General features: G+C 35.9%; 1 pseudogene; it reads right to left on the bottom strand.

The window, feature by feature from the left end:
* The window catches only part of LOC123587482, a 77400-nt pseudogene extending 54300 nt beyond the window's left edge, over positions 1 to 23100 (bottom strand).
* Between the last annotated feature and the right edge of the window lie 3385 nt (positions 23101 to 26485).

Here is a 26485-nt window from a genome sequence, read left to right as displayed (position 1 = left end):
CAAATAATACTGCGTGTCATAGTAATCTGTGTCAACGCTTGAATCATTTCAACAAGGTATCACTATAAACTTACAATTTTGTAAAATTACTTCTGTGTTTCCTTATTGCCTCGTGTTGGTCTTACATCTTCAAGCAATGTCAGTAAACACTTTTTAACCCGAAATCTCTATGTAACACACCGTTATGGTTCTACCATATGGTTTCAAAGACAGAAGAGTTTGCTCACAAATGTCATTAAGTCATGTTACTCTATGTGTATAACTTCAACATGGTTTTATACATCTATATTTATTTATATTTGAAGATATCAATTGGTAAATATATGGGATGTTGTCTAAAATATGCCATGTAATTAAAATATATCATAATTAAATTCTAAAAGAGTCACCATAATGATCAGCGGTCCTTATTAAAACTGTTCTATTTGGAATCTTTTGGAGATCAGGTAGGTAGGTGGCATTCAAGAGTGATTTGTCATGTTCATATTGCACTTCTGTGTGAATTTGCCGCTACGAAATACAAAAATAGAGCTGAAGGAATCTTCCGAAGTATTTATGAAAAGAGATTAAGACAAGAGAGAGATAATAAAGCTCAATCAATTAATTAAACTTAGGAAACTCAATCAACATACTGCTTTCAGGGGAAGGAATGTTATTATAATTTTTTTTTTTTACATAAAAATACTTCAAATTTCAAGTGAAATTTCCTGCCCCCATACCCAATAGCTAGATTTGATTGTCTCCATCCCCTCCTCCCCAAGCCTCCAATATCCCATCTACTACTTTGGGGCATTCAAAACTCTTGAAGCCACAGAAAGTAGGAAGATGGCCCGTTTCATGGGACTCTACTTTCCTTCTGACTCTAAGTTCTCTTTGTGCTAAATTGGTTCCGTTTCTGGGTCATCTTATGAGTTGTTTTTACTGCTAGGGTTGTTACATTCAACCAACAGACATCCAGAATTTTAAGTTTGAAATTCAGATAAAAACAAATACTTTTTTAGCCTAAGTGTGTCCCATGCAATATTTGGGACTGATTTGTTGTTCATCTCATTGTTTATTTGATACGTCTAACTGGGTGTTCTGTATTTGATCTGACTACTCTCCTTATTGCTCTTCAATGGAATTCAGCTTCTTGCATTAGTTCTGCTCTCTCTTGCCTCTCCACAGCAATGAGATTCTTTCCATGTAAAATACTTGTTTAAAACAACAACAACAACAGCAACAAAACTTTCCAAAAATGTTTTGGGAGAGATAGAGGACAAACATATAAACAATAGGAGATGTTTTAAAAGACAGTTTATAAGGGTACCTGGGTGGCTCAACGGGTTAAATGTCCATCTCTTGATTTACGCTCAGGTCACGATCTCGCAGTTTGTGAGTTTGAGCCCTGTGTTGGGATCTGCACTGACAGTGCATAGCCTGCTTGGTATTTTCTCTCTCTCTCTCTCTCTCTCTCTCTCTCTCTCTCAAAATAAGTAAATAATAACTTTAAAAAAAATACACAATTTATATTTCCTCTGATAATAGAATAAAATGGAAAAAGCTTTTGCAAAGGGGTTATAGAAAATGAAGCCATGAGGACATTGAGGAAGCAGGGGTAATGCATGTCTTCTGTCTCAAATTCTCAGAATTTTTACTGAACACAGCTAAAAACCAAGGTGCCCACTATACGTTAAAATGGACATAAATGGACTTTGTGCCTAACACTAGCCCTAGCAACCAGTCACATATAGATTAGTATTAACTGTAGCTATACCAACACCAATCACATTTCATTCAAAACAACACCCACAAATTTCCTCCTTTCTTTTCAAAATTTCTAACCTCCTGTGTCTCTCTGGAGCTCACTTTCAAGATTGATGGAATCTGTGTCTCCCGATTGCAATCCCTAAGACCTCAAATAAACACACATATTTTATTATGCAGCTTGCAGTTTGGCCTTTCATTGGTTGACATTTCCCTACATAAAAGCAAAGTTCACTGGTTTTTCTCATCAAAGTATGAATTTTTTAAAAATGTTTTTTTGTTTATTTTTTGACAGAGAGAGAGACAGAGACAGAGCATGAGCAGGGGAGGGGCAGAGAGAGAGGCTCCAGGCTCTGAGCTGTCAGCACAGAGCCCGATGCAGGGCTCAAACTTACAGACCGCGAAATCATGACCTGAGCCGAAGTCGGACACTCAACCGACTGAGCCACCCCGGCGCCCCATCAACATATGCATTTTTAATTGGTATTGATCAACTCTGATTACAATAAAACAGAGAGATTTTTAAGTGAATTTTGACTAAATTAAAATTTTCTTAATGTTTATTTATTTTTGAGAAAGAGAGTGAGAGAGACAGAGCATGAGCAGGGGAAGGAGCAGAGAAAGAGGGAGACACAGAATCTGAAGCAGACTCCAGGGTCCACACTGTCAGGACAGAGTCCGACACAGGGCTTGAACTCAGGAACCCTGAGATCATAACCTAAGCTGAAGTCACCCTAAGACTCAGCCACCCAGGCGTCCTGACTAAATCTAAAAGGTCTGTATCCTTATTTCTTCATGTAGAACGTGAAAAGATTGACTATATGAATAGGCAGGTAGATGTATCTATTTATCTGTTTAAGTTTAGAATTGCATTAAGATTTTTGGGCCATCTTATGTATATGGATTTTGAGAAATAATAATTTTCCTTGTTATTAAGTAAGGAAGCAGAATAGATGAGATAAGGAAACTAGACTGATGGGTTTAGAAAATATTAATATGGAAAAGGCTAAAATTAGCTCCTGGCCTGATTTCTGACCCCCTCCCCGCCCCAGGATATCCTACCTCTAGTCTTCCTACCTCTATGGACCAGTGAAATAAGCCTAGACTTCGTAATTGAGGAGACCAATTCAGCATTTTGTTAGTTTTACAAATTTTTGTACTTTTTAACTTTTTCTGAGCTTTTTTTGATTTTTAAAGCTTGATATTTTTTCAGGAATATAAATTTTTTTGATGTTTATTTATTTATTGGGAGAGAGAGAGAGAGAGTAGGAGAGGGGCAGAGAGAGAGGGAGAGAAAGAATCCCAAGCAGGCTCCAAACTGTCAGCACAGAGCCCATTGTGGGGCTCAATCTGAAGAACCTTGAGATCATGACCTAAGCCGAGATCGAGTTGGACACTTAACCGACTGAGCCGCCCAGGCAACCCTTGCTTCAGGAATTCGATCCAAGTTTTGTCTCTGATGTGATGTCACAATCCTATATAAAATAGCAAACCAAATGTATACTTTTTTTTTTCCATAGCACTTACCATGATTTCTCACATCATATACTATTCATGCACATACTGGCATATACATTCATATACCAACTTGTTTCTTATTGCCTATCTCCTGAGGCCAGAAGGTAGCTGCCAGACTGACCAGGATTTTGCCTGTTTACTTCTTTGCTAGATTCCCCAGCACTTCACACAGTTCCTAGCACATAAAAGGACACACTATACACATGACGACTGAAAGGGGAATTTTCCTTATTTCCATGTATACATAAGGGGCTAAACCGAATTCCAGGTGTTTCTAAAGCTTTAAAAATGTACTGGATATAGAGAGTTTGGATAGTGTCTGGCTTATGGTATGCAGGAAATGAATGATTAATTTTATTGTCACTAACACAGTACACAATCCCTGACATGTAGTAGTAAATCAATGGGTTTTAATACTCTTTCCTTCCTTCTCAATTTCTTTGATTTATCTCCTGTGTTGAATTCCTAGCTTTTCTCTCTTACCCTGAACAGAATCATGGGAATGTAAGAAAATACCAAGAACAATAAAAAACCTAAATATATACAAAATACTAGTAATAATGTTTGTTGTTTGAATTATATGTATAATTAAATTAAAATGTTTGGCAACAATAGAATTAAAGGTAGGAGGGAGTCTATGATGCCACATTATTTAAAAATTTTAGCATCTTGAGGGTAATAGTGAGAGTACTCATTTTATAGCAAATCTTACTAAGACAAAGATTCATGTTCTGTCTCTTGAGTAATAAAGGAGTAAAAAGAAGTCTGCCACTAAAAGTCTCACAGGGAAGAAACATAAATTTAAAATAACTTGATCAATCCAAAATAAGCAAGAAAGAAGAGAAAAAATTCTAGTTCAATAAATATACATAAATCCAAATATATAAATAACCCTAGTAATTCTAAGGAAAATAAATAATCAAATAAAATATGATCACTCTGGATTAAAAAATAGAATCTCAATAGAGGTGGTTTTATAAAGACACATCTGAAATTAAAAAGCACACAGTACTGGGGTGCCCGGATGACCCAGTCAGTTAAGAGTATGACTGTTGATTTTGGCTCAGGTCATGATCTCACAGTGCGTGAGTTTGAGCCCCGCATCAGGCTCTGTGCAGCCTGCTTGGGATTCTCTCCCTCTCCCTCTCTCTCTGTTTCTCCCTCACTTGTGTTCTCTCTCTCAAAGTAAATAAACGAACTTTAAATTAAAAAAAAAAAGTATATGTTGTTCTTTATAGTTAAGTCTGTTTTTTGGTTTGCTTCTCTCTCTTTTTTCTCCTCTACTTTTTTGTTTTGATTCTTAAATTACAGATGAGCAGATTAATATGGGATTTATCTTTCTCTGACTGACTTATTTCACTTAGCGCAGTACTCTCTAGGCCCACCCACATCATTGCAAAATGCACTGGGTGTTGTTGTATGCAAGCACTGAATCACTGTATAGTATACCTAAAACTAATATTACATTGTGTGTTAACTGACTGGAATTCAAATTTAAAAAATCTTAAAAAAGCACACAGTGTATTGCAAAAGTATGGGAACTATACTGAATTTAACAAAACAGCAGTAAACCAGTTGGTATAGCTATGCTAACATCAAAGATGACTTTAAGGCAGATAGAATTACCAGAGCTGAAGAAAGATACTCCACCATGATGATAGGGCCAATCAGTCAGAATCATCAATTCAAAATTTGCATGCATATACTAACGTACGTTCATACTATGTCAAGAAAAAAATTGATAGAACTAAAAGGGAAATAGAAACTACTACAAATCTGTAGAAACTATTCATATATTTCTCTTGGTAATAGAGCAAAAATACAAAACCAAAACAGTAAGGATATAGAAGATGAGATGACATATTTAAAAAAAAAATTGAACCTAACTGACAAAGAATGCCACCAATAACAACTGAAGAATATCTATTCTTTCCCAGTGTGCTTGAAACATCAAAATTTTGGCGCAGGTCACGATCTCACAGTTCGGGAGATCAGGCTCTACACTGACATTCTCTCTCTAGCTAGAAGAAGAAGAAGGGGAAGGAGAAGAGAATAACTTGGCCACAGTAGAACTACACTAGGAGCCAATAATAAAAGGATCACTAGAAAATCCTCAAATGCCTAAAAAACATCAAACCCTTCTAAATACCCTGGGTCTAAAAGAAATCACAATGGAAATTATAGATGTTTTGAACTACATAATGAAAGTGAGACTTGGTGAACTTTCTGGATACAATGAACATATAATTTGAGAAAAAATGTCATGTGTCAATGAGCATGTTAGAAACAATCTAAGTAGCCATCTCTCAAAGTTATAAAAAGACATCTAGCAATTCCATGTTTCTAGCAAAGATTAGAAAGTCTAAGACACTTTGAAATGTACTTAAATGTATGTGTATGCGTTTTAAAATATTAAAGGACAAATTCGAAGCAGCCCTAGACCTAAGGGAACAAAGTTCCCAAGAAGGCAAACCTTTTGGAGATGTGTGGCAACACTGTGCAGTTTCTTTTTTCCTCCTGTCTGAGTAGGGTATAAGTCACACGCAAAGAAAGACATAGCACCCAAGAGTCTGGAAAACATCAGAGTGTTAGCAAGTCTCCTAGGGACAGAATAACAAAAAAGGAACACAAATTAGGGTACTGGGAATCAGGTTCTACGGAAAAAAAGAGAGACAAAGAAACGAGTCAGACACTTCAGTTTTCCCATGTTTGATCATTGAGTTATTCTGAAGTCAGAGACCGGTCTAGAAAGCCAAGATGGCATCCTATACAAACTAAGGACTTCCAGTTTCTGGTTCTGCATGGAAGGAGGGTGGAAGTCACGACTGCCCATCATGACAAGTAAAAAGCTGCACAGACTGAACTGTCCACGATGCCTCTTGGATCCATAAGAGAGGGGAGGACCCAGGCAAGCCACTGCCCCCAAGTTTGGAGAGAGACAGGCAAATGTCAGGAGTCAGGACTTCCTGGAGCACAGATTCAGGACCTGAGAGTGGGAGCCAGTGCAGCAGATTAGAAAACCTGAGCTGTAACTGACAAACTGCTGGAAGCTTTGAGCAGACAATTTTGAGAGTTAAAGACTCCAGGGGGATCCTGTCATAGGAGGGTTCCCACAAGAATTTCCTCCAAGAGCCTGAGTATCAGAGAAAATCCCCTTGGGCTTCAGGCAGGGGGACAGTAAAAAAGGAACCGTTTTCAAATATGCCAGAGCACTCTTCTTAACAAGGCCTGCCCACAAGGAAACTAGTTAAGGGTAGCCTAACCTGCTGGGGAATTATCAGAGTCTCACTGATCTGGGGAAGAAAACTACTAAGCCCCACCCACTCTAGCCATGCTTTCCTACCTAATCAGGGAGTAAAAAACCCGAGAAACACTTGTGAAGTTCATAGTCCAGAGTCACAGATTGGCTAAAAGACTGAGCCCTAAAGATAGGAGTGTAGAACCTGCCCCTCCCCCACACCTCACCACCATATTATTAAAGGTCCATTTATAGCATTTCCTTTTCTGAAGTACATCATATGGAGCTTTCAAGAAAAAATTTACAAGGTATACCAAAAGGCAACAAACAAACAAGCAAACAAACCACAATTTGAAGAGACAGAGGAGCATCAGAACCAGACCAGACAGGGATGCTGCAATTATCAGACCAGGAATTTAAAAACAATTATGATTCATATGCTAAGGGCTCTAATGGCTACAGAAGACAGCATGCAGGAACAGATGGGCAATGTAAACAGAGAGATGGAAATCATAAGAAGGAATCAAAAAGAAATGCTAGAGATAAAAGCAAACAAACAAAAAACATTGTAACAGAAATGAAGGATAACTTTGATGGGCTTATTAGCTGACGAAACCTGGTTGAGCAATGTGGATGGAGTTTTCAGCAGTTGATTAGCTATGAAGAGTTAAGAGGTAATAGTTCAGAGATCAATGGAGAAAGAGGACACTTTAAAGACCAAGCATCTAAGGTAGAACGTCTCAAAGACTGTGACCTAGTAGCAGGTGGAGGAGACCAGGACTGGAAGTCTTACCAAAGTAACAACTTACATTCAAGCCGAGTCAGTGCTTAATTGGAGTAAGGTGGCCAGCTTCCTTGTTATTTGTCTAGCAAAGCAGAGAGTAAACCTCCTAGAGAAAAGGTAATCTGATCTAGATGCTTTAAAAATGCTTCTGGTTTAATGTCTGGTATTGCTCAAAACATTAACAAAACATGCCAAAAGAAAGACTAAATGATTGAAAGTCAATAGAAAAGAATGAAAACAGACCCATTGGTAATAAAAGAGCTTTTAGAATTATCAGGCAAGGATATTCAAGAGAAAAATGGAGGCATATATGGGGAAGAGAGATAAAATATGGAGAATTTCTCAAAAAATTGGAATTTATATAAACTCATCAAATTAAAATACTAGTATTGAAAAATTCAATAAGTGAGTATCGAGAACTCTGATCAACAGAAAATATACAGATTTTAATACAGAAAGGAAAATTGAATATACCAAGAAGTATGTGTGTGTATGTGTGTGGGTGCACACACGTATATCAATGAAATAACTAATGTATCTATAACAGCGTTCCTAAAAGGACACAGAAAATTAGGCTGTAGCAATTTTTCAAGATATAATAGCAACCTGGGATTTTCCAAGACCAATGACAAATTTCAGCTCAGATATCCAAGAAATCTACAATTCCAACCATTAAGGAATAAAAGCAAATTGTGACTAGGTGTACCCTGGGCCAGCTTCTGAGAGCCAAAGACAGATAATATTTTGAAACCAGAAAGAGAAAGAGAAAAAAGATGTATTAACCTTAAAATATCAACATACAACACCATCAACTATCTGTTAAACAAAAATTATCACAACCAGAGGAAAATATAATGCAGTCATTAGAGTGCTAAATAAAAATAGTTGCCAAACTATAATTCTACGCTCAGAAAAAAATTCTTAAAAAAAAGGAAAGCAAAAAAGCAGAACTATACTTAAAAATTAAAAAAAAAATACCAAAGGAAATTCTCAGATAGAAAAAACATGATCTCAGTCAGGAACAGAGAAATAAGAAGCAAAAAAAGTTAATTTGCCAAAATAAAAACAGGATTAAAAAAAAAACCCATAAGTGTCCTGTATCTATTAAAGAAATTGAATTTGTATTTTTAAATATTCTTATAAAACATTACCAGCCCTATACAGTTTTAGTGATGATTTAGTCAAACCTTTAAGGTACAAGTAACACTCATATTTTATAATGTTATTTTGGAGAATGGAGAAATGGAGAATACTTCTTACCTCGTTGTATGAGGCCAGCATAATTTTGAAAACAAAATCTGATGAGGACATTAAAAGGTATAAAATTAGAGGCCAAGCTCTCTTATGAACATAAATGCAAAATCCTGAGTACAGTGTAAGCAAATAGAATCCAATAATATATAAAACTTGATTATATACCATAACTACTTTGCATTTCTTACATCAAATTCTGGGTTAGGTGTCAATAATATCCCGACATAATTAACCACAGTGACAAGCATATTGAAGGAAAAAGAAATATAATCATCTTAATACGTGTAAAAATATTTGCTAAAATTTCATGCCATTTATATTTTTAAAAATAAACTTAACATTCAAGAAGTATGAAAAACTTCCTTAACCTGATTATTGTATCTACAAAAATTAACTAATATATAATTTCTAGTGAAATTTCTCAAAGGCTGGACCAAAAAGACACAGGCACTCACTACCATTAATCAACATTCCACTGGAGGATCAATCTACATTAATAGTATTACCATTTACAATAGTATTTACTATTTACAATAGTATTAAAAAGTCACAAAGACTTAACAATATATCTAATGAAAGATGGGCAAAGCCTCTTTCTACGAATCTGCCCATTTTTATTAGAGAAATTTTACAAGGCCTAAATAAGTGAAAGCATGGACTGCAATCATAATTTGAAAGATTCAGTGTTGTAACGATATCAATCACCCTAAAATGATCAGTAAATTCCACAGTTTCAAACTTAATTTTATACCTAGAACATAGAAGAACTACAAATCAGTTACTACATGGCCAAAAACAAAATAGGAAAATAGGTTAAAGATTTGGACAGGTACTTTGCAAAAGAGTATATTCAGAGTCAATAAACATAAGAAAGGGTGTCGGGAAATGCAAAGTAAAAGCCTAATTAAACATATTATCACATTTCCATTAAGGTGGGTAAGTTTTGTTTTTGTTTTATTTTTCCTGGTATCTATAACCAGTTGCTGTTGGAAGTACAAATTGATATAGCCACTTTGAAAATCTGTTTAAATTTTAAGTTTAAATATTAAACATTCACCTATATCCCGACCCAGTAATCTATTACTAAGTATACACTCCCCAAATTGTGCATATATGTTCACCAAAAGGCATGCATAAGGATATTTATAGCAATACTATTTGAAAGGACCCCAAAATGGAAATAACCCTAATGCCTATTAATAATAGGATAATGACATTATGTGTTCATTTAATGGAATATTAGAAATCAATGAGCATGAATACACCACTGAATGGATTCATCTCAAAATATAATATTGAATGTAGCAAGATCATCACAAAAAATCATACCCTATATAATTCCATTTTCATCACGATGAAAACTAGCAAAACTAAGTGATAACAAAAGTCAGAAAAGTGTTTTTTTGAAGGGAGATAGCAACTGTAAAAGGGATAATGGAGGATATCTGATAATGTTCTATTTCTTGATCTGACTGTTGATTATAGGAGTCTGTTCAGTCATGAAAATAGTTGATCTGTACAGGTATTTTTGCACTTGTCTATATATATGTGTATATATATATATGTATATATATATACACATATATATAATTATTATATGTCATGCTATACACTATATGTATTATGCTTTGATAAAAGCCTTACTTAAAAAATAGCACAACCTCTTCAGTCTTTGGCTGTCTTACATCTCTTACTATCCAAACGATGAGACTGTCAAGTCCTCGTCTAATGAAACCATAGTCATCGCCATCTTTTACTAATGTTTCTTGCTTCCAATATTATTGAAATGTACATTAGTTCCTTAAATTAGCACTCCTTCTAAAGAGAAACTCATTATAATCATTGTTTTGCTCTTAAATCAGACACAGTACACAGTGACATCTCTCTCCAGATCTGCAGTGGAAAATTTTTCTGTGACAGCTTTTCCATTAATAAATTCTGAAAAAGAAAGTTTCCACTCTCGAATTTTCTTGGCATCAGTGTATTACAGGATCTGAGATGGTTGTAAACTGCTGGCACTATGGGAAAACAGCATCATAACTATTTGTAAAAATGGATTTTCTAGTTATACCTGCTAGCCCACAGTAAGTAGGAGGCATTCTCACAGATATCTGGCCATCCAATTCGGCAGTTTATTTTTCCCCATGTAAGAAAGATAGAAGTATAGCTACCCCAGAGGAATTGTTATGGCCTCTGCTTTTGGAAACGGCCTATTTCTTTGTCCATAGCTATGAGAATGTGTCCAATTCCTTTGTGTCCAATTCCTTTGTGAGATTTTCGCAACTTTGAGAAAATTTCACAAGTGAGTGATGAAGTCTCTTGTCATTTCTCCTCAAAATATACCCTCACCTTCCTCACCTATGTGGTCTGAAATTGAACTCAAATTCAGGTTCTATCTCACAAAGCAAAAATCTACAGAGGTATGAAAAGATCATGAAATGTGACTATGAATTCCAATAATCACTTGGTCTTTCCCATAGGAAGTGAAAGAAATTAGAGAAAATTAGATTTTACTGAGCTAATGAGGCACACAGGAAAAGGTCTAGTTTTGCTTTCACTTTTTTCATTGAAGCAAGCAATGTGAGATTGCAGCTAATTTTGCATTCACTTTCATCTATTTAAGTCATAAATCAGATAAATGTAAAAGTTCAACTGAAAATCCGGTATGTCAAAAAGGATGGGGAGGAAGATTTAGCATTTACTGGGCAACTATTATTAACATATTATGCGTAATCTTCACAATAATCTTATGAAATAAATATTATTGTGATTTTATAGATCAGTAAACTAGCGTCAGTGGCCCACCATCTCCAAGTTCACAAAGCTATTATATCACAGGAAAAAAAGTCCATATTCTTATCATGCTAACCATGTGGCCTTTACCACCATGGGGACTTCAACTCTAATTTATGGTGGAAATCATTTTAATTCACGCCAAATCTTATTCTATTTGGGAGCACATGGCAGCTTATTTTTTGGAAAATGTGTGGACTATTTTCAGATTATATCATGGGCTTTGGATTTTCTAAATAGCAGAAAATACATGTAAAAAATTAATTTGCACCTACACACCTGGAATGCAATTAGAAAAGGTGTCTACAATAATGTTTATATTTTCCAGGGGATTTGCTGAACAGGAAGGAAAAAACACTCTGAAGTAAAAATCTAGTAACAAAGCATCGTATCATGAACCAGATAGCTAGCTTACACAATGTAGTCCATCACTTAAGTAGATATATAATGTAGGTAATGATTAAGATCATGGATTTCAATATCAAGAAAACCTGTGAATTACCATATGTCATGAAATCTAAGACATTATTGACTATGAGAACTAACAATACATTATAATGAAGGAAAGAATGCTATCAAATAATTTTAAGACACTTTTGATTGTCTGATGCATCCTTACTTCAGAGGTGTTAAATTTGAAAAAAATATATATATGTAGATTTAATGACATGAGGAAGCTATGTTATATAAACTATAAATGTTATGGTGGCTGAAACAAAATACAAATGTATTCCTCACTAATGCGTGTAATGGGTGTTCCTCACTGTGGCTGCTTCCCTGTGAGAATTGACTCAGGGATCCAGAATTTTTCCATGTTGAGTCTGGTCCATCTTTAACATATGATTTCTAGGGTCCTTGTGCTTATATAGATAAAGATGGTGGAAGAGAATAAAGAACCTGGGTACTATGCCTGAAAACTGTGTATGAAACAGGCTGGGAATGAAATTTATCACCAGTACTCCAATTTCATGGCTAGAGCTCAGTCACAATGCCACAAAGTAAGCATCCAAAGTAAAAGAAAAGTGAAAGAAAAAGAATCAAGTTTGGTGCAGAGTCAAGCTCTACTGAGACCTGCGAAGTTAGACTCCTCATGCTCACCAGTGTCCATGGCTGTCCCCACTCACAGACACACACGTTCCTCTTTCCCATCCCCCTTTTGTTTGAATGGATCACTGAATGAAAACATCAAGGGCAGCTGTCCTAAAGAGATACCCAGATCCACAGTGGCCTTGTTGTGTACAAGATTCTAGTGTTAATTGTTTTAATGCATCTAAGAACTGAATACAGTGCCTGGCATATAGCAGTTAATCCATAAATAAAATTTATTATCCTTATTTTTATAAAATCATTACCAACTTTTGAATGTGGAATCTTTATTCCGATTATACTTACATCATGTGTAAATATGTAAATAATTATCTTCACATTAGACTTGCAAACTAGTGTTTGCTTCAATTACTTCATCTTTTAAAGTCACTGAAAAAATAAATCCATTGTCATAGTTTTCAGATAGAATTAAGGTGCTTACCCTACAATCTAGCACTTGCACTACTGGGTATTTACCCACCATATTAAAAAAAAGCTGATCAAAGGGATACATGAACCTGGATTTTTATAGCAACATTAATAGCCAACTTATGGAAAGAGCCCAAATGTCCATTGGCTGATGAATGGATAAAGAGGTGAAGATGTGGTGTGTGTGTTTGTATACAGACACACATGCACACACACACACACACACACACATATACACACATACAATGGAATATTGCTCAGCCATTAAAGAATGAAACCTTGCCATTTGCAATGACATGGATGAGCTAGAAAGTATTATGCTGAGCAAAATAAGTCAGTCAGAGAAAGACAGATACCATATGTGGAATTTAGGGATAAAAACAGATGAACATAGCGGGGGAAAAAAGAGAGAAAGAGAGAGAGGCAAACCACGGAATGGACTCTTGACGATGGAGAATAAGCTGGGGTGGAGAGGAGGTGGCCAGGGCACAATGGGTTGAATGGGTGATGGGTAACCGGGGAGGGTGCTTACTGTGGTGAGCACTGGGTGTTGTGTGTAGGTGATGAATCACGGGATCCTGCACCTGAAACTAATATTATGCTGTATGTGAACTAACTGGAATTTAAATAAAAACTTGGAAGGAAAAAATAAAGAATTAAGGTGCTTAGAACCCTTCATAGGGTAGTACACAAAGATGATCTGTTTACAGAAGCCAGGAAGAATGCTAGCAGTTGTGACCTCTCTACCTGGGGTTATGTGAGAGTTCTGGTGTTTGAATTAGGATGGGCGCAAATTGACAAAAGTTCAGTCTTCAGTGACTCCAGAAAGCTTGTCCTAATCTCAAATCTTTCTAAAGTTTTTGGGATCCATGAAAAAACAATGAATTTGCACCAGGAAGATGGCGATAGTTTTGGGCTCGAATATGCCTTATCTCCATGCTAATAAGCACTCCACTTCCATTGTGAGACCACCACTCTGCATTTTTAGGAGCCTAAAAGGAACCACAGGCCCCTCATTTTATATATAAAGCCAAGAGGCACTTGGATTTATGCCAAATTGTGCTAAGGGGGTGAGATGAGATTAATATTTATCTTACCTCACGTGAAACTGAAGGGATGTCATATTCTAGAATGAGTTAAAATAAACGTACAATTTAAGGGAAAAATATGAAGAGAGGACACATTTTGATGTCATTCTGGACAAAACTGAATGCATGCATGGGGAAATAGAATGAGTGGGACAAAATGAGAATTTAGGGCCAAAGCATAATTCTGTCTGCCTATGGTCCATTCTTTTTGTTTTGCTTTGTTTCCTGGCCATTCTTCTTCTTTTTTTCTTAAGATATAATTGATATTGTCTAAGGGATCCATTCTTAGAGCAAAAGTACAAGTTAAGTTTTAAACTTCCCAAAGTGCAGAATAGATGTTATCCAAAGCTAAATTATTATTCGAAAATAATTTCAGTTGATAAAATTCATTGTATAGCCAGGCATATTTTTGGGTGAATGACTATAAATACAGATTACCATCTGCTGTTGTCTTTGAAAAATTCACTGCTTCTTATTCTCATTTTATCTCTTCTTTGCTCTCATGCTGTCATTAGCTTCAAAGTGAGGACCATACACAGTACAGACATGCAGGGGATACAGAAGCTGATGTAAATCAGGGCCACTGTGGACTGATTTTGGATGCAGCTGTTACTCAATTTTACAACATACACTCACTGTACTTTTGTGTTTTTCTAAATTATCAAAGTCAGTAATTTAACTGATTCCTGTAAGACAGTTCAAAATATCTTCTCTTTCAATTATTTGAACATTTTACTGGAGTAATTTTGACTCCAGTGAAATTATTCTCACTTTTAAAAGTAAACAAGGGGTGCCTCGGTGGCTCAGTCGGTTGAATGTCAGACTTCAACCCAGGTCGTGATCTGCGTTTCATGGGTTTGAGCCCTGCATCGGGCTCTGTGCTGACAGCTCGGAACCTGGAGTCTGCTTCGGATTTTGTGTGTGTGTCTCTTTCTCTGCCCCTCCCCTGCGTTGCACTCTGTCTCTCTGTCTCCCAAAAATGAATAAATATTAAAAAATTTTAAAAATAAAAATAAAAGTAATCAATGTTTTGTGCTAAGCAGTAAAATATGAATGTTATTGAGATTGATTAGAATAAAAATATTTTATTCTTTATTGTTTGTAATTTTTTCCTATAAAACATTATTTAAAATTTTCTAAAATATGTCTATACTCTGAAGATGAAATAATTACTTTATAATTTTTATAAGGATGCTAGTTTTCCATAACTACCAAATATAAGATATTCAGATGTGGAAAAATGGCCCATATCATATATGTGATAAGTCTTACTATTATATATTTAAAACTTATTCTTGAGGCTTATCATCTCAGACATGTAAAGCATGAAATTGTTAACTATAGAGATAGGTTTTTAGCATGCAGATGTTAAGTTCTGTCTTGAAACTAATTCTTTTTCTTTATATGTTTATGACAAAATATATGATAAAAGTATAAAGCTTAATATTTGAAGCCCTTCCTAAAGCAAATAATTAAAATCACATTGAAATGATTACCTGAAAAGGTATTCATTCTTTCTTCACATACTGTCGGAGTTATCTGTGTTAAAAAAAATTAAACTGAGTAAATTTTAAAGATCTTATTGACTTTATATATAAGGATTTATGAATCTGGCAACATCCCATCTTAGCAGTTAGAAAAGAGTCTTTGAACTGTACAAAATAAGAGACTTTTATAGGCAGAAGAGAACCAGACTAGGAGGTTATACTTAACAAAAAGTGGATTAGTCCTGGTAAGATCACTTTCTTTTAGGGCATTCAGGGTGTATCAGACATATTACCTCACTAGGTTTGATTAGGTATCTCCTAACTCAGTGGTTTAAGGTTCCATTTCTGAAACTGTAAATTAAATTAAGTCTCTTAGTTTGGAGACCATGGGGCTTAGCATAAGTGACTCCACTGCAGTCCTGTTGACATTTTTTACATCTGCAAGGTACTGTTTGCTCAAATATTCCTGTTTTGGCTTACATTTATTATGCTCTATATGTCAAATACTTAGCATCGGTTTTTGTTAACTGAGGATGTTGTGTTAAAATTTCAAATCTAGATCTATCCTGAGTAGTTTGCAAACCATTAAAAATTGTTTAGTAAACTAATGAAAGCTCATTTCCTGAGGTATCTCTAGTAAAAACAAACAAACAAACACTTCTCTTAACCCATTGTAGGACAAACTGACTCCAAATATTTTATTCAATATTTATAAATTTTTATTTTAATTTCTGTACAAGGGTCAATGAAGGTAACTTGCTTGTAATCCTCTTAAATTTTTCTTTTTTTTCTTTGCTTTTCTTTTCTTTTTTTCTTTCTCTTTCTTTTCTTTTCTTTTCTTTTCTTTTCTTTTCTTTTCTTTTCTTTCTTTCTCTTTGCCTTTTCATTCTTTTTCCCTATCATCCTCTATGGCAAATTTTGAGTCTATGGCAAGAAAAAAAAATATGAATCCAGAGGCAAATTTTTGTCCATGAATTTCAAAAGCTATCTAAAAGCAAAGATGTCCTACTTAAAAACTTAAAGTGAAACCAAATTAAAATACAAAATTAAATTAAATTACAAATTAAAATACAAAAACTGACATTAAAATCTTTATTGCAAAAGTAAGGATTTTGTTTTTTCATTTTCACTGAATATCCTTCATGTATCTTTGGAATGATGACCTGAAAAACAATTACACATTTTTGTTTTTATTCCCAAGGGCTACTTGCCAACCATATTATACTTTCCGAGTTGGATCTCAATTTGTGGCTGCCCTTTAATCACTGAAGGTCCCTTTTTATCATGTCTGTACTAATTGGTGTTAAAACACTTGACAATCTATTGTGATTTGTTTCCTTAGCTTGCATCTCTTTCCCCACTCAATGATTAATAGAGATGTTAAATAAGATTACAACCTAATAACAATGCCCTTCCTTCACTGCCTGAATCTCTCCTCAACTAGATAGCAATATGTTGTTGTTTTTTTAAAGTTTATTCATTTATTTTGAGAGAGAGAGAGCAAGAGAGCCCATGTCCAGGCATCTGCACATGTGCACAGCAGGAGACGAGGGGAGAGGCAGAGATAGAGGGAGAGAGAGAGAGAGACAGAGAGAGAATCCCAGGGACTGACAGTGCAGAGCCCAAAGCAGGGCTTAAACTCAAGAACTGTGAGGTCATGACCTGAGCCAAAGTCAAGTTAGAGGTTTGAGGGATTGAGCCACCCACGTGCCCCAGCAATATGCTTTTTCAATGGAAGCAAAATATGGTTTCAGTCCAGTGTCCTGTGAAGAATTAGACTGGATAATTTGCAGATTTATGGTCTCCCTTCAGTCTAAGATATCTATAACTTGAAGTTGTCATTTTAATTAATTGACAACAGTTTATGTTAGTATTTTAATGAAATCAAATGTGAGCCTTATTTCTAAAAAGGAATTTCACACACACACACACACACACACACACACACATACAACATATGCACATGCACACACACACATGCACCCCTTAGGTTATAGATATTTAAAAAACTAATTTACAAATTTCAATTTATACTTTTCAGTTTCTTGAAGACATCTTAAAGTGGATTTACTCCAAAAAGTGGGCTTCAATCAACCTCATCTCAGAATGATTCTTGTACCGTTTGGGGGAACAGTTTCATTGAGATGAGATTCATGCATCATAAAATTCACCCTTTTAAAATACATAATTCAGAGGTTTTTCGTATTTGCCATTGTGCAACCATCAGCCACTACCCTGAGCTGTATATTTTCATATGCTGTTGTTACAACATTTTTGATGTTACTTGACTGTGTTATTTATTGTAGCTTAAATATTTATTTCCTAGTTATTTTATATAGACACTTTTTTCTTGACATGATTGCAAGTTCATTTTGGCTGGACATACATGCTTATAACACAATATTTAATTGGATGTTTTGAGTGTAGCAACGAGGTAAAATGGATTGCAACTTCAAAATGAATATGCGTCAGATCACATCAGGCTGATTTTATTTTATTTTATTATTATTTTTTTAATGTTTTATTTATTTTTGAGAGACAGCAGAGGAGGGAGGGGCAGAGAGAGAACCCAAGCAGGCTCTGCATTGATAGCACTGTCAGTGCAAAGCCTGACGTGGGGCTCAATCCCAGGAACCCTGAGATCATGACCTGAGCTGAAATCAAGAGCTAGATGCTTAACTGACTGAGCCACCCAGGTGCCCCTATTGGGCTGATCTTATAAAGGGAATACTTAAAATTCCTTTTGCAACTCATTTTCTCATGTCCCTTTGCTGTCCTTAGATCCTGGCTAGGTCTCTGTGCCTTAGAGATTGCACTGGTTTGAATAGTGTCCTCACCCCTAAATTCATCTATCCAGAACCTCAGGATGCAATCTTATTCATAAATAAGGTCTTTGCTAATGTAATCAAGTTAAAGATGAGGTCATACTGAAATAGGGTGGCTCCCAAATGCAATATATCTGGTGTTCTTATAACAAGAAGCAGATTGGGGCACAGAGACAGAGAAGGCCATGTGAAGACACAGGCAGAGACTTGTGTAAGGTATCTACCAGACAGGGAACATCAAGGATTACCAGCAACGACTGTAAGCTAGAAGAAGCAACATTTCCATGCTAGAGCCTTCACAGGGAGCATGCCCCTGCTGACACGTTGACTTCAGGCTTCTAGGTTGTAGAACTGGTAGAATACATTTCTGATATTTAAAAAAAATTTTTTTAATGTTTATTTTATTTTTCGAGACAGAGAGAGACACAGCATGAGTGGGGGAGGGGCAGAGAGTGGGAGACAGAATCCGAAGCAGGCTCCAGGCTTTGAGCTGTCAGCACAGAGCTGGGTGCGGGGCTTGCATGGGTCAACTGTGAGATCGTGACCTGAGCCGAAGCCCGACACTCAACTGACTGAGGCACGCGGGCACCCCACATTTCTGATATTTTAAATGACACATTTTGTGGTACTTTGTTTATAGAAGCCCCAGGGAACAATACAGGGTCTCAACACTTGGGAACGCCATCCTCAAACTCTTTAAAGTTCCTCTCTGTTGTCCAGGTCTAGTATCCATGGGCAGCAGGATGGATTATACATCGTGATGTATAAATGATAAAACCAGGATTAAATACATGGTATTAGGGAAATTTTGAGGTAAGAAGATAGATATTGATTTTAAATGAACATTTTTCAAAGATCAGAGCATTTTGTTAAATAACGGTATTGCTACCTTTTTCTTTGGATGGAAGATATGAAATTAACCAGGAATGGTGTGTTTGACAAAAGAATGATGCGAAAAGATAATGTCTGAACTGGAAGATGTGAAGAAGAAAAAATGGGGCCTGAATACTATATTTAGTATTCACATGCTGTGATTGGACAATTAACAAAAATATAAGTTCTCTTTCTTATATTTCTTAAATACAGAAAGAGATATTCTAAATCTTCATTCATGAATGATTATATATCACATGGACACATGTGAGATATATATATATATATATATATATATATATATATATATATATACATATGTATTTATAATCAAATGGTTTTATAGACAAAATCCCCACAGAAACTATTGACTCAAGGACCCACACAGCCTAGGAATGGCCCAGCCACACCTATATAAAATACTAGAAACGAGGAAGAAGCACAATTTGTAAAGAGGATTGTCTGAAGAAATTTGTTCTCTAACACTTGCCTGCCCTTTCAAACTTCTAACAAAAACAAAGGGAATAAGTAAGATGTTCTTTTTGTCTTCAAGATAAGAGGTCCAGCTTCCATGGGATAAATAAAAGAGCTTAATATATAGCCTTTGGATTTTGGAGAGCATACTCATATCTGACATGTAGCTGAGGAGTCTGAAGACAAGAGGCTGTTTCCATTGGCCTGAGGCAGCAGGAAAGATATAGACAGAGATAGAGAGAAAGGGGGGTGGGGACAAGGCTTTTTTGGGAAGTAACTGAACTTCCACTGAATATAAGAGCTACATGGGAATCATTTAAGTCTTTCAGGTCTTAATAGAAGAGAAGCTGGAGGCTGACTGTTGATCATCTGATCCCGAGTATGAAGGGCAATCACAAACAAATAAGCATCAAAAACCACATACATCCTGTTCTGGAATAATAGCCATGAAAGACCAACAGCATTGTTAAATTCTCTGAAGACCATAGGAATAAATGCCCCAGGGGAGAAAGTGAGATTTAAGTTTTGGTCAGACCCTGAGGTCACAAATGCGATTTAAAAATAGCAATCAATAAAGAACTTTCTTGCACCCTTACCACCGCTCCCTCCCCAGGCTCTTACCAAGAATGTGAAAATGGCATTTTGTAGTAAAAGGGAAATAAGCATGAAAAAAAAAATCAACAATCACTTCACACAGAATAAACCACATCTTGGTGGGGGGGGGATTCTTCATACTGTTAAGCATTTGCAACTTAAAATGAGAGTTAAAAAAGCTTAAAATAAACATCTCATAGTGATCCACAATGTTGAGGGACTGCCTGGTGTCATCGTGTGGCATAAGGCAGACTACTCTTCATGAAAAGATTTAAAAAGTATGTGTGCGATGGGGAAATGAACTCCTTCTGGTTGCCTTCCATGAGTTTTGTTAATTAAGGATGTCAGTCAAAATGTTTTATCTAATAGAGCAGAGGCTGTGCTATGATGATATATAGCATGATACAAGCCATGATATGGAGGGGTACGTGGAAGGAGGAAACTAGAATTTTCTCTAAAGCTTTTATAATGCATTTTCTTACTTTCTAGCTTCAGTTTCATAGCTGAATACTTTAAGTTCTTCCTGAAGAATCTCTAAACAACCTTGACCTGATGTCTTTTCATCCACTTGCCCTACAAGGATCCAGCCTTGGGGAAATCTTGCTGCCTGTGTTCGCTTTGTCTGTACATAGACTTTTGAGACTGTGGAGAAAATCACACACCTGAGCCAACTGGTGACACTACACATTCGTGGTTGCCTGTTTGATCAGTGTTCTAACGGTGATTTCAACTGAATTATGTTTCACCAGGCAATGTTCTTTCTCATTCTGACAAGAAATATTTTATCTTCTGTACTTCCTTTCTTTTCTTCCATGATTCCCTTTATTCCCAATAGATGATCAAGCCCCCTATTTCACAAAGGAAATAAACCTCTCTGAGAAGTAACGTCCAATTCCGGCTCTCCACAAGCCAGCAAACTTATCTGCATCTACACATACCTGTTTCTTTCATTAACATGAAGTTCTGTCACCAAAGGCAAACCTGTATCTGTTCCTATGTTTTAAGCCTTGTCTTATCCAAACTCTTCGGGATGTAACACTATTTATTAACTCACATTCTTCTAGAATATCAAACTGTACCTTTTATCCAGGAAACTTCCCTATTTTCTCATGAGTTTTTTCAAATACCAACAAACACAGAAAATAGAAAAAGGAAAAAGTAAGCTGTTTCATGTTTAAAAAAAAGTAATGATAACACACATACATGAATACCAGCAAAAGGGAACAGAGATAAATATAAAATAGAAACAGATACTCATTTATTGCTGGGGGCAGTAGGCAATGATTCAGCCTCCATTGGGTGACATTTTGGGCAATATCTTTCATATTTGTAAAAGTGTATACCTTTTTTGCTATAATCCTAATCTGGAAATTATCCCATGAAGACATTTGTGCATACGTAAATGGAATATGCACAAGTTTATTTATTGCAATATTGCCAGTGATAAAAAATGTGAGTCAAATCAACTCACTGCTCAAAACGTAAAATGGATCTGCATTTCACTCAAAGAATATACCCAAGTACTGTCAGTGGCTGCTCTTTGATCTTTATTTCATCATCTACTGTTGTCCTTTGACCTACTATGCTCCAGGCACATGGACTTTCTTGCTGTTCTGCCAACATGTCAGGCATGTGCTGGAATAAGTTCTTTCCTTTTGATTGGAACACTGTTTCCATATTATCTGCCTCTTGCATCTAGAATGTAAAGTCCGTGAAGGTTTTAACCTTTACCAGTTTTGTACACGGATAAAGGTCTGAAATAATCCTAGTACATAGTAGGCACTTAATAAATGTGTGCTGCATTAATGAATAAATCTAGATCTCCATTAAAGCTGGGTGTGAGGGTATAATATAGTAAATCCATGAAATATAATACCATGCACTACAAAAAAGCCAAATAATGATTATGCTTTCTTTGTTCTGTAGAATACGTGTAAGGCATATGTTAAATCACGCACACACACACACATACACACACACACACACACACACACACACACACACAAGATGCAAAGGGATACAGTATGCCATATTTGTATAAAATGTAGAAAAAAGAAAATACTGGTTCATAGTGGTTTACACTTTGTAAAGAAACTTCAGAAATGCATTAAGATACTAAAAATTTTAGAATTGTTCTCACACCCATTGTTTTGAACCCCATCACATGGCCACACCTGATTGCCCTGGGAGCTGGTAAATGTAGACCAGCTGAACAGTCTTGAATCCAGATCTTCACTAAGATGGAAGAAGAGAATGAGCTTTTAGAGACTGAAAGTGTCCTCTGTGGTGTTTAAGAAAATACCATATATATCCATGTTGACCACAGAATACAGATATTCTGATTTCTTCCAGAATTTCTAAACTCAGGTCTTTTTTTTTTTTTTTTTCAGTCCTATACTTGAAAGGCAACTGCTACTTAAATGCTTAAGTTATGCCAAGTGCTAAAAGTTTCCCCTTGTCTTATCTCTTCCTTTGAATTATTCATAGAAATCTGCAATGGTGTTACTGTTAGTATCTCCAAAATGCCTGCCCCAGCCTTTATGTAATCCTTTCCACAAACGTGCCTTTCCTCAGTTTTCGAATTTCACAACCTTTGAATATCTTTGTCTATTTCAATAACAGCCAAATATTCCTTCCTGCCTCTTCCTGAATCCTAGGAACCTTATATACAAAGTAGGATATATGTTTCTGGTGTCTCATTTTCTCCAATTGCTTTTCTAGTCACTTCCAGGCCTAACATAAATCTGGCTGTTTCTTGAGCAAACTTCCTTGTCTGCATGCTTCTTAAGTAACACAGGGTCAGGAAATGGAATAGATGCTCTCCTCGTTCCCCATTGTCACTTTCAAGTTGTTTCTCCTCGTTTCTCTTTCCAAAAATCTTAGATCCTTTGACATCTGACAAAATCCCCATCATCAGCCTACATCCTGGTCCCACAACTTTATTCATGGAAGATCTTAGCTCCTGCCCCACTGTTTTTGTCTGTGACTCTGCCCCATGTGGGTGTTCCTTTTGACATCTTGACATCTCAGGGTTTTGATCAGTCTATCAATCAGAGTCCTTATAAGAAACATTATCACCCCTTATGGTTCACAGGGAGAGATTTTGATGAGAGGACAACTTATATAAAGGAAGACAGTTACAGGAAAAATGGTGAAAGAACCTGAGAACAATCAAAAACAAAACGAAAATAGAAAAAGCAGCAAACAAACATCAAGAATCCAATACGAAAGAATGAATGAAAGAGAAAAATAAAGAGAGATTATCTAGGCAAAGATTGGGATTTCAATCCTGCCGTTTATCAGTTACCCATTGTGATTATTTCATGAATAAGTCTCCATGATACAATTCTGGTCTTCACTTGACCGATACAGGATTTCCTTCTAAATATGATGCGTCCTAAATTCTCCTGGCAGTGGGCTCTTTGCATGTTTTACTGGAGGGCAGAAGGGGGTCTGGCAAATAGGCAGGTGTACCACAGCTGTTTGTGAAATGACTTATTGAATAAACAAGTGAATGGATCGTGAATAAGACACCCTGATTCACTTGTGTGTTTAAATCTGTAGTTCATAAAACTGTTTCAAAGACAGCACCTTTTAAAGGAAATTACCCCACATATCTCAGTGCTGGACTGCTATTACACTGTCCCAAACTAAATAAATGTGTTCACCCACATATCCTGTATAACCCAGATGTCACAGACCACAAATCTGTGATTATAAAATAAGGCAGTATGCCCCTTTAATCACTAAGCTGTGAGAGATCAAGAATCTTTAAGCCTCTTTGCTAGAAATTACATCTCAAAGAGCACACACACACAAAAAAGACTCACTAATCTTTTAACCAAGTCATTTCTGTTTTTCTTCATTTCTAGCTCCCACTTACCCATTTCAGCTACCTCAGTATCTTTGCAGTTGCTCACACCTCCCCCTGGAGTGTTTTTATGCAGGATCTTTGAAACAGTGACCCTATTCACTAAGGCTCAAATAATACCTTTCAGAGAAGACTCACCACACGTCTTTAACTCCTTTCCATCCTGTTACTGTATTATAGAAGGTCAGAGTATTGTGTTTTTTTTTAATAAAGCATATTATATTTGAAAGAACTGATTTTCTGTTTACTTATTTAAAGTTTTCAATATTTAAAGTTTTACTTACTTAAGGTGTTCCTTCCCTTACTGAATTATAAACTCCCCATAAGGAAGAATGCCGTTTGTCTTTACTACTGAATTTCCACAGTGTAAAGAGTCTGTGTGTTCCCTTTAAACATCATCTATAGGTTGTTTCTATCATATATATGACTTGAGATCGCAATTATAAAATTCATTAATAATCTGTACTCACTATATATTTCATAGCATATGATAAATATGTATATAGACAATGGTATTGCCAAAAAAGTTGTATTGAAATAATACTACTTTTCTTTACATGCAGGTAAAGACTATTTATTGACAGGCTACAGTTACAAGGGTTATTTAGGTAAATATGTTCTTTATTTGAAAAAAAGATTTTAGAATAGCCTTTTAAAAACATTGACTTGTCTTTAGATTTGCTAGTACGGAAGTATTAGATGCTTTCTAACTTTTACTTGTTATTATTGCCAAAGTTTGAGCTCTCATTCAAACACATAACTCCACTGGGTATGGAATGAAGACATCTTGTGCGTTTACACTCAGGACATGAAGAGTAGAGATTTAGTCATTTGATTGATATTTATTAAAATGACAAAAAGGCAAATTCTATGTACCTTCTTAAAAACTACGTGCTTTTTTTTTTTAATGCTTATTTTTGAGAGAGAGAGAGAGAGAGTACAAGCAGGGGAAGGGCAGAGAGAGGGAGACACAGAATTCGAAGCAGGCTCCAGGCCGTGAGCTATCAGCACAGAGCCCCATGCGGTGCTGGAACACACAGACAGCGAGATCATGATCTGAGCCGAAGTTGGCTGCTTAACCAACTGAGCCACCCAGACGCCCCAAACTATGAGTTTTTAATAGGGAAGCATAACTGTCCAACTGTAGAATGCACATTTGGACCTACTGATTTTCTGGCATCCAACATAGTTGCATTTTGTATCATCTCTGTTTCTCATGTTTGATATAATGATATTTGTTTACTCATTTACCCTATTAATGACAAGTTCCAGGGAATAATACCATGTCCTTTTTTTTTTTTTTTTTTTTTTTTGGCTAAGCACTTCAAGTTGTTGTGGCTGATAAAATATGATATCCTCAGATGCCGTAATGAACTCCACTCATGACTCTGTCTCTGAAGGACTGGCCCCTAATACTCTGTAATCCATAAAGGACTCCTGTATAGCATTATGGGGCACTTAGGTCCAGAATATCAATAAAATCTGAAAAGGGGAATGTATGTTTGCTTTATGTCTCAGATTTCTGAGATGTCCCATCAGAACCATTTTTTATTTTCTCTTCATGGTACTATATAACATTTTACCTTCAGGGCTGCTTGCATTTTCATGCCAAACCTCTCCTTAAAAATTTTACTAACCTAGAGATTTAAGAAGGGAAATAAAATGGACTAGTAAAGATTGGCTTTGTGGTCCATATCCATTTCTTAGTGATAAGATTTAGACAAAGGAATTTCTATGATGTCAGAATAGAGATTGTCAACTACTCACAAAGTAATACAAATAACCATAAAAGAGAATAAATCTCTGTATAACACTATTACATGAGTCCTTTCAGCATAGATATGGAGGTTTCTTTATATTTAATATCTTGCAAGTTCTTCTGATACTTATTTCAAAAACTATGGGAAAATGAATTATCAATATTCTGGCTGTGCTGTAGTTATTCTAGAATCTGCCAGATGCCCTCTAGTAGGAATCAAGATTTTACTTGACTGATGAGCTTGGTTGAGACTTTGCTGAAACCTGATCTGGTAAAAATGATGTAAGCAACTTCTTTTTAAGATAGTTGAGGCAGTAACATAGTCACTGAAGCAGTTCAATTCTGGAATTAAATTGGTGGTTTGAACTAGACCATCAAGTTCAATTCCAGCTCTGGTAACACATGGGTCTGTCCATAATATTACACATAACCCATGGCACTTCATGATACACACTGCTAATAGAGGCCAAAGCTAATGCAATTTGAGAGTTGAACAGAGAACATATCAGCAGCTTGCTGTTACTTCAGGCTTATAAATACTTGGAACTCTCAGTAAACTTTTAATAAAATTTCCAAATCACTAAAAGCTTGAATGTATGTAGTAATTTTATAGTCTTTTGTTCTCTCTCTCTTCTTAGATAAGTACTTACAGGAATTTTGCTGATT

The sequence above is a fragment of the Leopardus geoffroyi genome, chromosome D3 (assembly GCF_018350155.1).
Source record: "Leopardus geoffroyi isolate Oge1 chromosome D3, O.geoffroyi_Oge1_pat1.0, whole genome shotgun sequence".
Classification (NCBI taxonomy): domain Eukaryota; kingdom Metazoa; phylum Chordata; class Mammalia; order Carnivora; family Felidae; genus Leopardus; species Leopardus geoffroyi.
Note: the sequence above shows the minus strand (reverse complement) of the source record. Positions and strands in the feature narration are given on the sequence as shown.